Raw genomic sequence first — 15606 nt, forward strand, 5'->3', positions numbered from 1 at the left:
GTCAGGACCTGCGTATGCCCTCTCCTGAACCACGATTTTCAAGATGTCATACTTTATTTCATCTGACGCAAAATGCTTGAGTATTGTTAACTCTCGTCAGCTGCGTTCCCATGAGTACACATCGGGGCCTGTTAACTCGCGACAAATGTTGAACTCTCCTAGGCCACAGGTAGATTCAGAGTTCAGATTTTTCTTTTCCAATGTCAGGAACGTAACGGCCAGTTGGAACTAGAGGGGCCTGAGGTAAGGAAACGATGGCGTTATTATGTTGCCATTGACAAACTGCCTTATGGGTGGGTGTCTTACCCAAGGCAGTTTTTATCTTCCTTATTTGCAAAAGTGGGATAAGTAGATCATCGTTCTTTTGGTTCTAAAATTTGGAGACTTCTTAAAATGACTTTTTTTTTTTAAATAAGTGTTTTGAAAGGTTCTACATAAAAGCACACACAAAATGTGTCTTTATAAAAATAGGTTGGAAAAACCATCTTGTTAGCTATATCCAGGATAAATCTGTGAACTTTATTTGAACACAGACATTTAGAGAAGGCATGTTCAATCTACATAAGTTATGCTTTTTTAAAGTTTAACAATAAAAGAGGACAGTTCAGCCTTGTTTTACGCATGTATATGTCCTGATGGCCACATACACATTAAGATACAGAACATTTTCAGGCCCCCCAAAGGGATTCCTCCAAACACCTGCCCTTTCCCCAAGGCAACCACCATTCTGACTTCTAACACAACCAATGAATTTTCCCTCAAAGCAGGACCTTTTAGAATGTGAAAGGGGCAGTATTAATAGCTATTAAAGGATAGCAGGTGTGTGAGCTCGGAGTGGCCGTTTTAGCCATGATGCTTTCTGTGTTTTTGTCGTGATGAAGGGTTTTTCTGGTATCTACAGTGTCTTAAGATTCTGACCTTTGAGCTGTGTGTTCCGAAGGACATTTTTAGCCGAGCAGTAGTTGGTGTGTTAGGACCCTGGTTTCTGGGAGTCTTTGTTCACAGTGGAGGTTATATCCACTGTCCATTTCGCGATATAGATGTTTTTGTAGAGAGTAGGTTTGAAGGAAGAATTACAAATTTTCTGAGCATGGTAGAGTTAAAGTTGTCAGTTGATGAGTTAATACCTTAAAACATACAATTTGCAGAGAAAATAGAATGAAAATTGATTTTTTAAAAAAAGTCCAGTGATTTAATAATATGGGTATAATGCTTTAAGGATCTTTTAAATGACAGCAGTTAACCTGATTTATGCATGTAGGATGTACATCTGGTTTATCAAATCATTAAAAGTTAACAGTAAAAACAAATACAAAATGTAAATAAAAATTATGTCAGGTACATTATTTTTATAAGCCCTTTTGGTTAAAGCCACTTTTTGTATCTTAATGTATCATGTGCCCTGTCTGTGTTGCTGAAGGAGACGAACCTCCGTGTGGTAGAGTGGGAATGGTTGGCCACCCGTGCGAGGTAGGTGTGTAATACTCCCCAAAGTTCAGTTGTGTGTATGTGGAATGGTGTCTCTGAGCAATTCTTTGTCTAGCCTGTCGTTTGATGGGCCAGCAGCTAATTTAAATTTGGTTGCTCCACCCAAAGTTTGCAGCCTGATGAGCTAGTAGAGTGCACGATAATTTAGCCACCTTTGATGAGCCGCCTGATTTCTCTGAGGCCTTTGTTTTCTTCTATTGAATTCTTGGCTTTTCATTGTAAAAACTGCCGAATCTTTGGGATGCAATTGAAAGCCTATATAAGAAAAAAAATACAAAAGGGGCTTTGTTTTTAATATTTTTTTGGGGGGGGACCATGATTTTTCCCTTTAAAAATGTATGTGCTCACAAGTGCGCACACTGAAATTTTAAATAAATAAATGAATGAATGAATATAAAAATAAAGCTTTGCTAGCTGGGTGTGGTGACATAGGCCTGTAATACCAGCATTTGGGAAGCAGAAAGGATCAGGAATTTAAAGTCATCCTATGTTACTCAGTCAGTGAGTTTTAGGCCATCATGGGTTACATGAGACCCTGTCTCAAAAAACCAAACCTAAACCCATACCATACCAAACCATAAAACCAACCAAACCAAGCCACCACCAAGTGCAAAAATCTTTGCGTGCCTGCACATTTGTAGGGTAACCTTTGCTTTTGTAGTGATAAATAGATTGGGTTTAGCTTTAGAAATGTGGCGTAGTAGCAGATGTCATTTGACTTTAATGTCTACAGAAAAGATGAACAAACCAAACTTCATTGACCTTTTATTATGGCCTTATGTTATAGTCACATTAAATGACATATATTTGTATATATTTCTGAATGCTAAATATTGTTATGTTAACATTTTATATTTAAAAGACTTAAACAGACGATTTTATGGCATTATTTGTCTGTTAACTATATTTGGTAACAATTTCAGTGAAATTTTTAAAATGTACCTGATAAATGGTGCAGATTTGTTATGGCAGAGTATTTTCCTTTCAGCAAATACCACTTTTATCTAACTTGGGTGTTTCTGTATTTGAAAACAGTTTTTCTATTTATGTAGTTGTTAAATTGGTTGCAAGTATCTGGGGGTTTTGGTTACCCAGGAGGTTTTGAGCCATTAGACTTTAGGGAGTGGGATTTTGTTAGACTGCCACCATTCTTTAGGTAACGCCAGTCTTGTTAGACTGCTACCATTCTTTAGGTAACACCAGTCCTGTTGGAAAATGAGTGAAAAAATAGAAAAGACGTGGTTAGGTTGTTGATAATTCATGTTTAAAGTTTTCGAAAGTGAGAGTAAGGATAAAAATAAAGACAAATTATTAAAGAAAAAAATACAGACTTTCCTGAAAGTTTTCTGCCAGGTGGTCGTGGCACACATCTTTAATGCCAGCATTTGGAAGGCTGAGGCAGGTGGATCTCCAAGTCTGAGGCCAGCCTGGTCCACAGAGTGAGTTCTAAAACAGCCAGGGCTACACAGAGAAACCCTGTCTCAAAAAACCAAAAGCCATTTCTTTTTATAAAGGCTTTGTTTCTTCTGTCTGACTGTGGACATGCACACATGCGGAAATCAGATAACTATTTTTTAAGTTTGCTCACTTGTTCCATTTTGGGTTTTTGCTTGTTTTTTAGATTTATTTGTTTGGTTTTGCATGAATGACTGTTTTGCTTCCGTATGGGTATGTGCAGTACTTGAATGCCTAGTGTATGGAGGTCAGATTCCCTGGAATTAAAGTTACACATGGTTGTGAATCTACCATGTAAGTTCTGGGGACTGAACTTCTGTCCTCTGTCAAAAACAGCAAGTGCTCTTCACTGCTGAGCCATCACTCCAGGGCTTTCAGCCTTGTTTTGGAGGCAGGATCTCTTGTTTCTGCGGTTGCACTGCAAATTGATTCTCTTGTTTCTCGATCCCGTGATCCCATTTCACTGCAGGAGCTTCCCAATTACAGATACTGTCTCTCTCCCACTTAGGGAGTTTTTAAGTAAAATTTAGAATTTATTTTATTATGTGTGCTGGTGTGGTGCTTGCATGTATCCATGCACCGCGTGTGTGCCTGGTTCCGCTGGGGTCCAGAAAGGGGTGTTAGGTGAGTTACAGACAGTTGTGAGCTGTCGTGTGGGCGCTGGGAATTGAACCTGGGTTCTCTGGAAAACAGCCAGTGCTCTCCATCTCAAGAATCTGGCTTTTTAACCAACTGAGCCATCTTGTCAGCCCACTGCAGAAGTTTTAACAAGGGCCTTAAACAAGACTGGTTCTACATGTCACCTAATCCCAAAATGTAATCCTTTCCACAAGCAGATACTCTTAACTCTTCTATATACCCCAAATCAGCTCTGTAGTTAACCTCTGTGCTAAGCAAATCAGAAAAAAGGAATCAATGAATGCAGTTCTGTGCACCATGTTAGAAGAGCTACTCCCTGCACAGCGCACACCTTTCCTGATAACAGGAAGTACCTGAGGACGTTTATATAATTATTTTTTTGTCCGTTTTTGTTTAAAAGCATGCTTAAAACTGTATTCAGGCTAGGCCTGGAGGCATTGCCTTGTAATCCCAGCACTGGTTGCCCGGGCAAGAGCATTGTAAATTCAAGACCCCACTGAGGGCAACCCGGTATCAGCAGCCAGACATTTGCCCAGGGGAAGGAATGCGGCCCTATCCCAGGACATATGTATTTAGGCCTCACGACTGTTCTTTAAAGCATTTAATTATTTTAACATAAAGTATCTGTAAGGGAAAGGAACATTATTTCTGTATTAGCAGGCTTCACAACAGATGTTGGTAGTTGTGCTGAAATTCTTAATTGGTAAGAGATTTTGACTAGACTCCTGGATGAGGGGCTCCTTTTCTTTTCATTTCCACAATTTCCCTGTCTTTCTACCCTTCCTTAATGAGATATAACAGTTATAATTATAGCCATAAAAATGCAGTAGAACATGTTATTGTTAAAAATTACCAAATTGGATGTAAAAAATGTACTTTTAAAGAAATACAAAATAATATGTAAATGGAAAGTTGATATTATAGAAAAAATAAAGACATTTACTAACTATAAGTCAGCCAAAATAAATCTAGGCCCAGAGGCTGGGTATGTTGTTTACCTTTGGGAGGTGGAAGTAGGTGCATCTCTATGAGTTGAAGGCCAGCCTGGTCTACAGAGTGAGTTCCAGGACACCCAGAGCTACATAATAGACAGACTTTGTCAACAAACAAACCCTCCCAAACCCCAGAAAACAAAATAAACACAGGTTCAGTATACTATTAAATTAATTAAATAAAGCTAAGATTCATTTTAAAGAGCCACAACAGAAGATCTCAAACTTTGTTAGGCTCTCTATGTCTTTAGGTGATGAAAGATGACCTAGGTGATCTTTAAAAATTTCTAAAGACATTTTTCTTTGGTTTTTCAAGACAGGTGTCTCTGTCAGAACTTTTGTTTTGTTTTGTTGTGTTTTGAGACAGGCTTTCTCTGTGTAGCCCTGGCTGTTCTGGACTTGCTTCGTAGCCCAGACTGGCCTTGAACTCAGAGATCTGTCTGCCTCTGCCTCCTGAGCGCTGGGACTAGAGTTGTGCACCACCATGCCTAGCTGGTCAGGACTTTTTTAAAGGCAAAAATTTTAGTCTATTTTCTGTTGGACACACACATACACACACACTCAGATATGCCCGTGTGTGGTATGTGCACATGATTACAGTGCCCAAGGAGGCCAGAGTGTTGGGTTCCCTGGATCTGGAGTTACAAGTGGTTGTAAGCCACCTCATATAAGTGTGGGGACTTGTACGCATTCCTAACTAGAGAGCCATCCTTCTAGCTCCTAGTCCAAATTCTGTTAAATGGTGTGAAATACTTGACCTTTGAAGATTTTTAGATAGCTTTAATGAACTAAACACTCTTCAGGGAGTGGTATTTCTGACATGGTGCACAGGACTGCATGCATTAGTTCCTTTTTAATGTTTTGTTTAGTATAGGAAAAAGTCATTACTAAACTGATTTGGGTTAGATAGAGTAGTTGAAGAGCGTTTGCTTTGTGGGGAGGATTGGGTTTGGCAGGTAATATTTGGAGATGGTCCCTTTTAAAGATTTATTTTTATTATTTTAAATTATATGTGTGTGTGATTGAGTATGTGCAAGTGCAGGTGCCCTCAGAATCCAGGTGGTGGTGGTGGTGCATGTCTTTAACCCCAGAGTGGGCCGCTGAGGTAGGCAGATCTCTGTGTTCCAGGCCAGCATGGTCTACAGAGTCCCAGGCCAGCCAGAGAAACAAACAGAAAGAGAGAGAGAAAAAGAGAAAGACTCCAGAGGCATTGGATCCTTACAGGCAGTGTAGGTGCTGGGAAGTGAACTCATCCTCTGGAAGACCTGTCTTAACCACTAAGCCATCTCTACAGTTCTTGGAGAGGGTCTTAGATGAGGGGTTGAACATGGTTTGTTAGTGGTTATGTTAGTTTTTTCTAAAGGAACAGAACTGATAAGCATGAAAAAAAGTGTGTGTATATCATACATACCAATTTATATACATATATACACATATGCATATGAATGAAATTTATTAGCATTGCTTACAGATTGTGGCTGTGGTCTGGGTATCTCCCCCAGCTGACAGGCCAAGAATCTGGTAGGTTTTCAGGCCTCGAGACTGGATGTCTCAGCAGTTCCAGTCTGGTGCTGGAGTCCCAGAGGCTTGCTGTAGAGTTGATGATTTTTAGTCTGTGTTGGAATCCAAAGAAATGGGTTCTAAAACCAGCAAAAGTCTGCCTCAGCCATTAGGATAGATTAATTTGCAAGCGAGAGTGGACAGGCAAAAAGCAAAAGCTTTCTTGTATGCCCTTTTATGTGGGCTGCCACCAGAAGGTGTGGCCCCGATTTAGGGCGTGTCTGCCTACCTCAAATGATCCAATTAAGGAAATCCCTCACAGGGGTGCCCAGATGCTTGGGTTTTAGTTGATTCCAGATGTAGTCAAGTTGACAGCCAAGATTAGCCATCAGAGTAGTCAGGTGTTACACATTTGGAATGACAACAAAAGATAAAATAAGAAATTTAGTAATTATTTAAAAAGCTCAAAAATTTTCTTGCTGATGTACAATTTAATTTCTTTTATTTTTTGATGTTCAGCTTAAAACTACCTAAACAACAAATTTTTTGCTTGAGGTCAAAATTAGTATTTTTAAACCCTGAGAAGTTAAAACTTTTTTTCAGATTTAATTTTTTTATGTGTATGAATGTTTTTCCTGCATGGATGTATATGTACCACATGCCTGTCGGGTGCTGAAAAAAGTCAGAAGAAAATTTCAGAACTCCTGGAACTGGGATTAGGGATGGTTGTAAGCCACATGCGGGTCATAGGAATAGAGGGCCCTGGTCTTCTGTAAGAGTAACAAGTGCTCATAACTGATCAGCCATCTCTCTCGCATCCTCCCCCAAACCCAGGAGTTTTTGCAACATGCACACAAATCTCTTTTGCTAAACATAATGTGTCACGGTGTGTAGCTATGCTCTCAAGATGTCATTTTGGTTGGTTTTTACGTGTTACTTTGTAAAATAACCTTGTAATGATAAGTTGATGACCACACACGTGCACTTAACATACCCTGTCTAGAGCATAGAAACAATCGAGATGCATTAAAAGGTTTATCGTTTTATGTATATGGTTTTTTGCCTGAGTGTACGTATATGCACCATGTTCGTGCAGGAACCCTCAGAAGTCAGAAGAGAGCATTGGGTTCCCTAGACCTGCAACTACAGGCGGATCTGAGCTGCTGTGTGGGTCCTGGAACCAAGCTCAGCTCCTCTGCAAGAGTAGCAAGCGCTTTTAATTGCTGAAGTGCATTTTTTAATTTTAATTTTTTTTATAGAAAGCTCTAATTTTTTTTTTAATGTTCAAAAAACAAAATTCATCAGGGAGAAACCAAACAGATAAGATATAATTCATGTTAGCAACGTGTGTGGTTTTGCTTTGCTTTTTTTTTTTAACTTTTATCAGTTACACTTTATTCACTTTGTATCCCCCCATAAACTCCTCCCTCCTCCCCTCCTAATCCCACCTTCCCTCCCCTTTCTTCACGCATGCCCCTCCCCAAGTCCACTGATAGGGGAGGTCCCCCTCTCCTTCCTTCTGATCTTAGTCTATCAGATCTCATCAGAAGTGGCTGCATTGTCATCTTCTGTGGCCTGGTAAGATTGCTCCCCCCTCAGGGGGAGGTGATCAAAGAGCAGGCCAATCAATTTATGTCAGAGACAGTCCCTCTTCCCATTACTATGGAACCCACTTGGACACTGAACTGCCATGGGCTACATCTGTGCAGGGGTTCTAGGTTATCTCCATGCCTGGTACTTGGTTGGAGTATGAATCTCTGGAAAGACCCCTGTGTTCAAATTTTCTGGTTCTGTTGCTTTCCTTGTGGAGCTCCTGTCCTCTCCAGATCTTACTATTTCCCACTTCTTACATAAGATTGCATGCACTCTGCCCAACAGTTGACCATAAGTCTCAGCATCTGCTTTGATAGTCTGCAGGGCAGAGCCTTTCAGAGGCCCTCTGTGCCAGGTTCCTAACTTGTTTCCTGTTTTCTTCTTCTGATGTCTATCCTCTTTGCCTTTTGGGATGGGGATTGAGCATTTTAATCAGAGTCCTCCCTCTTGATAAGTTTCTTTTTTCTTTTTTTCTTTTTTTTTTCAATGCAGTTTATTTAGAAACCTTGAACTTGATTAGTTTCTTTAGATGTACAGATTTTAGTAGGTTTATCCTATATTATATGTCTATATGAGTGAGTATATACCGTGTGTGTCTTTCTGCTTCTGGGACAGCTCACTCAGGATAATCCTTTCCAGTTCCTACCATTTACCTGCAAATTTCATGATTTCCTTGTTTTTCATTGCTGAGTAATATTCCATAGTGTAGATGTACCACAATTTCTGTATCCCTTTTTGCTGGAGAGGTTGTGGAGAAAGGGGAGCCCTCCTCCACTGCTGGTGGGAATGTAAACTTGTACAACCACCCTGGAAATCAATCTGGCGCTTTCTCAGACAACTAGGAGTAGCGCTTCCTCAAGATCCAGCCATACCACTCCTAGGCATATATCCAAAAGAGGCTCAAGTACACAAAAAGGACATTTGCTCAACCATGTTTGTAGCAGCCTTGTTTGTAATAGCCAGAAGCTGGAAACAGCCCAGATGCCCCTCAGCTGAAGAATGGATGCAGAAATTGTGGTACATCTACACAGTGGAATATTAATTTTAATTTTTAAAGATTTATTTTATTATGTATACAGTGTTCTGCCTGTGTGTACACCTGCACACCAGAAGAGGGCACAGATCTCATTACAGTTGGTTGGGAGCCACCGTGTGGGTGCTGGGAATTGAACTCAGAACCTCTAGAAGAGCAGCCAGTGCTCTTAACTTCTGAGCCATCTCTCCAGCCCCCCCCCACGTGCATTATTATTCTTTAAATTAAAAAAAAAAATAGAGGCAAACCAACTGGAATTAATATAATTTTAATTACTCTAAATGTATATAGTTTAGTGCTACCTTAAATATGTTCATAATTTTATGCAACTTGCCTCCATCTATCTTCTTCATCTCTCAAAAGTGAACTAAAAGTGAATGGTTTTGTTTTTGTTTTTCAAGACAGGGTTTCTCTGTGTAGTCTTGACTGTCCTGGACTCACTACTAGGCTGGCCTCGAACTGAAAGAGATCTGCCTGCTCTCCGGCTCTGATTAAACTTGCCCAGCTGGTTTCTAGGTCCCTTTTTTCTGATTACTGTTTTAGTTACCACAAGTCTCAAGGTTTATCCATGGTGTAATATATCAGAATTGCCTTTTGAGAAAGTGAAAATTTAAGAACACTTTCACAGCTGGAATACAAATAGAGGCCTCAGAATCTTGTGCATCAGGACTTGTTTACCTTGTGTTTACTTGTGGAGGTGCAGAGCAGAGCTGTGAGAGCCAGCTTCTTTTCCCTTAGAAGCAGTTGAGACATTTAAATATGACATCAAGATAGAAGACGGAATTTGCTAAAAAACCAAAGGTCCATAAGGGGTCTCATTGAACTGGTGCAGATAGTTCATAGGATGTTATGTTATAGGCACTGATATTCTCAGTATTGCCCTAAGTTAAAGCACACTCTCTAGAACTATTAACCATAGTGTGTTAAAGGTTGCATATAAAGCTCAGTTATCTGAAAGACATAATTAGTGATTCACCTACCCGTTCTGGTGAGGTTAAGTGTTACCTCCTTTTACTCTCATTTCTGAACTAATAGAAAACTAGCAAGTATGTAGATAAGTTTATTGGCTTATATAATAATTCTGTACACAGTGCTTTTCTTAGATGTATAATATTTAATCTTGTATTTGTAAAATGTCATAGATGGAGAGAAAGAAGATTTTACAAAACTAAGGATTTTAAGAATTGAATAGTTACATGTTTTCAGAATGTTAGAGTGGTAAATATTTTTTTGTCATTATTAATTTTATTTATAATGTGTGTGTGTGATACACACACGTGTATGAGCAAGTGGTATACCTATGTACATGTAGGCAAGCACTCATACAGATAAAAATAAAGCTTAAGAAAAGAGACTTCCAGGGGGCTGGAGAGATGGCTCAGCTGTTACAGAGCATTTACTGCTTTTGCAGAGGGCCTGAATGTGGTGCTCAGCATCCACCTCCGGTGGCTTAGAGCTCAGGTGACTCCTGCTCCTTTTGGCCTCCATGGGGGCTTGCATGGATGTGGTGCATGTGAACTCACGCAGGCACACGTACACATATACATAAATAAAAACAAATCTTAAAAGTTTCATCAACTGCTAAAACCTTCAGAAGTGACCAAGGCTCCTCCTTTAGCCCCACTCTGTTTTTGGTCAAGGTGCTGTTGTGTGTGAGGCTGGGCTTGGATTTGAAGTGCTCCTGCGGCAGCGTAGTGTATGCATCACCACACATGTCCCTTTCTGTCTTCAAAGCCACATTGCTACCAGCGTGAACCTGAACATTCACGGTATTCCCAATTGTTAATTTTGTTTTCTACAGTTATTAAAGGTTTTAAAACATGTAATAAAACTAAAATATTGATGATTTTCAGTGATAAATGTGTCTGATTCTGTTGCCTTCGAGTGGTGCTGCTGCCTTTTGTCCTGTGCAGCTGTCCAACGTACTGTGGCCAGTAAAGATTTGTAAATTGGATTTGATTGTGTAAAAGTTCCACAAATAGCAAATAGTTTAAAGTTCAGATTCCTTAGGAAGATGACATAATCCTTGAATGTAGTGCAAATAATAATTATTTTATTAACCTGCATTTCTTAAGTCCTTTGTATGTAGGATTTTATTAACATACCTGATGATGGGTGAGACAAATCCCTCCCCCCATATTCCACAAGAGACAGGCATGAGGATCTTGAATTTTACTTTATTTCTCTTCTCTCTCCTTCTTTCTGTCTCTCTCTGTCTCTCTTTCTATTTCTCTTCTCTCTTCTTTCTCTTTCTCTTTTTCTCTTTTTCTTTTTCTTTCTCTCTTTCCTTCCTTCTTTCTCTCTCTCTTTCTCCTTCCTTCCTTCCTTCCTTCCTTCCTTCCTTCCTTCCTTCCTTCCTTCCTTCCTTCCTTCCTTCCCTTTTTTTTCTGTCTCTCTTTCTTCTTTCTTTCTGTATAGGTGTCTGAGTTCATGCAGTACCAATGGAGGTTCGGTGGCTCAAGCCTGTAATCCCAGCACTTGGGAGGCAGAGGCAGGCAGATCTCTGTATTTGAGGGCAGCCTGTTTCAGACCAGAAAGTTAAGTAGTGAGACCCTGTCCCAAAGAAAACAAGAGTTAAAGCAATGTTAGGCTGTGATAATGGTATCGTAGCAGTATAGGAGAATGTGTTTATTGGGCAATACAAACTGAAGGGTTCAGGAATGGGGTATGATATTTTCAAGTGCCTCATAAAATGTACTTAAATGTTTGCATATAGTTCAACAAAATTGGCCCTGGCATGATGGTGTACATCTTTAATCCCAGAACTCAGACAGGGAGGCAGGAGGATATCTTCTAGTTCAAGGCCAGCCTGATTGATCTACACAGTGAGTTCCAAGACAGCCACAGCTACATAGCAAGACATTTTTTAATATTTTAATCAAAAGTAGAGGACATTTTGAATTTTTTAGACCCTTTTGTGTTCTAGGATTTTGTTAAAGTTTTTGTTTGTTTGTTTGTGTGTGTATGTGATAGCTATTCTGAGATAAGATAGGATCTCAAAGGAAAAGCGGGGGTGGGGGGGTAATGTCTATTTAAGTTCTTGTTTTGTGAAGGCACATACATACCTATGGAAGGCAGAGGACAACTTTGTGGAGTCGTTTCTTTCCTTTCACTTTCCTGTGGATGCTAAGGGTCCAGCTCAAATGATCAGGCTTTTCTGGCAAATGCTTTACTTGCTGCATCGTTTCTATCCATTACCTTGAACTTTTGACTCACCTGTCTTCATTACAGGCTGTGTCCAGTTTATACCATGCTGGAGATGGAACGCACGGCTTTATATATGTTAAACTAGCAGTCCACCAGCTGAGCCACATCTCTGGCTGGATTTCATTCTTCATGGCTGTATAACACTACTGTGTTTATATACCACATTTTCTTCATGGGTCTGTTGATGAACATGTACTTTGATTCCATGACTTTGCAGTTGTGAATAGTGCTGTGACTTCTGTAGCAGACTGACTTGGATTCTTTTAGGAGTGGTGGAGTAGCGGTGCTGCATCAGATGGTTATTTGGTTTTCGATTTTTGAAAGCTGTGCAACATAATTTCATACTGGCTGTACTAGTTTACGTTGTCATCAACATACTGTCACATTAGTTTGTCAGAGAGAACTGTATAAACATATGTTCGCCCCAGGTAGGGCACAAGTGTCAGGCCAGAGAAATGATTCTACCCACATGTAGGTTTGTGGACTATCTAAACCATTATGGTTACTATTGGGAGCATAGGTGAGGGATTATGTACATAAGCCTGAGGAACTTTCAGGGTGGCATATTTCAGAAAAGAAGAGTGTTTCTTGTCCTAGTAACGGCTTCTGTAACCTCAGGAAAGGGTGATGTCTGAAGTACCTTCCTTGTGAGTACTCCATCCTCTTGAAGAGGAAATATTGATGGGCCCAACCGTGTGAAGTCTTGTGTAGTGATTCAAGCTTGGAAGGGCTGTGTCCTGCTGGGAGGACTGTGTACGTGGGTGCAGGGGCTAGTGAGGGGCCCTTGCTGACATTATTATTATTATTTTTTCTTGGAGATGAGCTAGCATCTCAGTGGAGCTGTTCTTTATTCTTCCTCATCCTTCCTTCCTTCCTTCTTTTCTTCGAGATTGTCTCTCATATAGCCCAAGTTGACCTTGGAGTGGTCAACTTGGTCAAGCAGGGCTGGGCTTGAATCCAACATCCTGGAGCCTTCCTCTCCTAATGCTGAATTACAAGTGTGTACCACGACATCCAGCTTCAATATACTTTTGTGTTTCCTTGATGGCCAAGCAGCCTTAACATTTTCCCTCCATTGGCTCTTTGTAATTCTTATTTTGAAAAGTGTTTAGTTCATTTGCCCATTTACTAATTGGATTATTTGTTCTTTTGTTGTTTAATTTTTAAATTCCTTATGTGTTCTAGATACCCAGTTCCCCATTGAAAGGCTAGAGAGGTGGCTAAGTCGTCAAGAGCACAAACTGCTCCTCCAAAGGACCCCAGTTTGGTTCCCAGTAGCCATGTTGACAGTCTTCAACCAGCCACCGGTAACTCCAGTTCCAGGGCTATCCAGCACCCTGCACCTGTGGACACCTGCCCTTGTTTGCATATACCGGTGCACAGACACACAATTAAGAACAAATCTTTACTTCCCTGTGGAGTGAACAAGTAGAAAAGATTCTTCTCACATTATGTAGGTTATCAGTTTACTCTGGTAATTGTTTAGTTTTCTGTGCAAAAGCTTTCAAATTTGATGCAATCCTACTTGTTAATTTTTGCTATTCTGCCCAGGGCTAACGGAGTCCTGTTCAGAAAGTTCTTGCCCTAGGCTAGCGTTTTGACGCATTTTCCAACCTTTTCCTCTAGCCGTTTCAGAGTTGTAGGTGTTACATTAGGATTTTGATCCATTTTGAGCTGATTTTTGTTCAAGGTAAGAGGGATCTAGTTTAGATCTCCTTTTTGTGGAAATGCACTTTCCCCAGCACTGTTTGTTAAAGAGGATTTTTCCCCCAGCATGTTTTTGGCACCTCTCTTAAATCAGGTGGCCATAGACACATGGATTTATTTCTGGATCTTCTATTTTATTCTGTGTCTCTGTGTGTCTGTTTCTATGTCAGTACCATGTTACTTTTGTTAAAATGGCTCTGTAGGATATTTTGAAGTGTGATGCTTCTACAATTGCTGTTTTTCTTCATGATTGCTTTGGTCTTTCTGAGACTTTTGGGGTTCCTCTATGAATTTTAAGATTTTTCTTTCAAGTTCTGTGAAGAATGCTGTTGGACTTGGGATGTTGTTTACATTGAATCTGTCATTTGCTTTGGTGGTATGACTGCTTTGGCAATTCTGGCCTATGAACATTAGAGGCTCTTTTGTCTTTTAATGAAATCAGTTTTTTTCCTTCTTCTTAAAAAAAGCTTTTATTGCAGATGTCTGACTTTTATTTATTTCTAGTTTTATTTTTTTTAGTTAATGTGACTAGGATTGTTTAATTTTTTTCTCAGTAGTTTTATTATTAGTGTATAGAAAAGCCACTGATTATTGCCTCCTACATTGCTAAACATGTTTATCAGATCTAAGACTTTTAGCAGACCTTAGGCTTTCCAAGTATAGACTCATATCATCTGCAGAAAGGATGATTCTTGTTTTCTTTTTTATCTTTCACTGGCTTTTGGCCAAGATTTCAAGCACTATACTGAATAAGAGTAGTGACAGTTGGCTCCTTCCTTGTTTTAGACGAGGAAACACTTTCAGTTTTGCCTCATATATGTTGATTGTAGGTAGTTGACTATATACTATGCTGAGATTTGGCTCTTCAGTTCTTAGTTTCTTTGGAGTTATCATAAAGGGACGTTGAGCTTTGTAAAGAGCTTTTCTGCATTTTTTGTGATTACCATGCTATTTTTTTCCTTGTTCTATCTTACTGCTCTGTCTGTGTTGAACAGGGCTGATGCACACATATGTACAAAAACAATGATGACCAGAGTAAACTGATAACCTACAGAATGTGAGAAATACATGTATACAGAGACATATATACACATATATGGGGGATTTATTAAAGTGGCTTATAGGCTGTGGCCCCTCTAATCCACCAATGGCTATTTTCTCACTGGTAGGCCAAGTATCTGGTAAGTTGTTCAGCCCATGAGGCTAGAGGTCTCAGTTGGTCTCTAGTGTGTATTAGAATCCAGAAGAAATAGGTTCTTGTATCACAGAATGTCTCAGCAGGAGGATAGATGAATTTGCTAGTGAGAGTGAGGGCAAACAGGCAAAAAGCAAAAGTTTTCTTGTATGCCCTTTTATGTGGGCTGCCATCAGAAGGTGTGGCCCAGATTTAGGGCGTGTCTTCCCACCTCAAATGATCCAATCAAGAAAAATCTCTCACAGGCATGCCCAGATGTTTGGGTTTTTGTTGATTCCAAATGTAGTAAAGTTGACAACCAAGACTGCCATTTCTTTTATTTTTGATTCAGAGAGTAGTTTGAGGAGCAGTGATGTTATTTTATCCTTAATTACTGCTTCACTATTACTGCTCATTATAGATCTGATTTTTTTTTTTTAATATCCTCCTGGTTCCATTTTGTTAGGTTATTTGTGTCTAGGAATCAGTCTGTTTCTTTATTTTCCAATTTATTACAATTCTCTTTTCAAAATATTCCCTATTTATCCTCTGGATTTCAGTGGTATCTGTTGTTGTGTCTACCTTTTCACCTCTTACTTTATTAATTTGGGTCTGCTTTTTTGGCTAAGGATGTATCTACCTCATTAATTTTTCAAAGAACCAACTCTCTGTTTTACTGATGTTGAGGTGGGGTATCATCCTTTTGTCTCCATTTCATTTCTGAAATTTATTATTTCTGTCCAATTTTGGGTCTGGCTTATTCTTGTTCAAGATTTTTAAGGTAATTTTAATAGATTTTGTTAAATTACTTAAAAGCA

At 39.6% G+C, this 15606-nt stretch overlaps 1 protein-coding gene across 6 annotated transcripts in view; it reads left to right on the forward strand.

Annotated features, from left to right (window-relative positions):
- Window positions 1–15606, forward strand: part of Sfmbt1 (Scm like with four mbt domains 1) — a 110392-nt gene that overhangs the window by 1989 nt on the left and 92797 nt on the right. The gene's annotated exons all lie outside the window — the stretch shown is intronic.

This window comes from Meriones unguiculatus, chromosome 9 (assembly GCF_030254825.1).
Source record: "Meriones unguiculatus strain TT.TT164.6M chromosome 9, Bangor_MerUng_6.1, whole genome shotgun sequence".
Lineage (NCBI taxonomy): Eukaryota > Metazoa > Chordata > Mammalia > Rodentia > Muridae > Meriones > Meriones unguiculatus.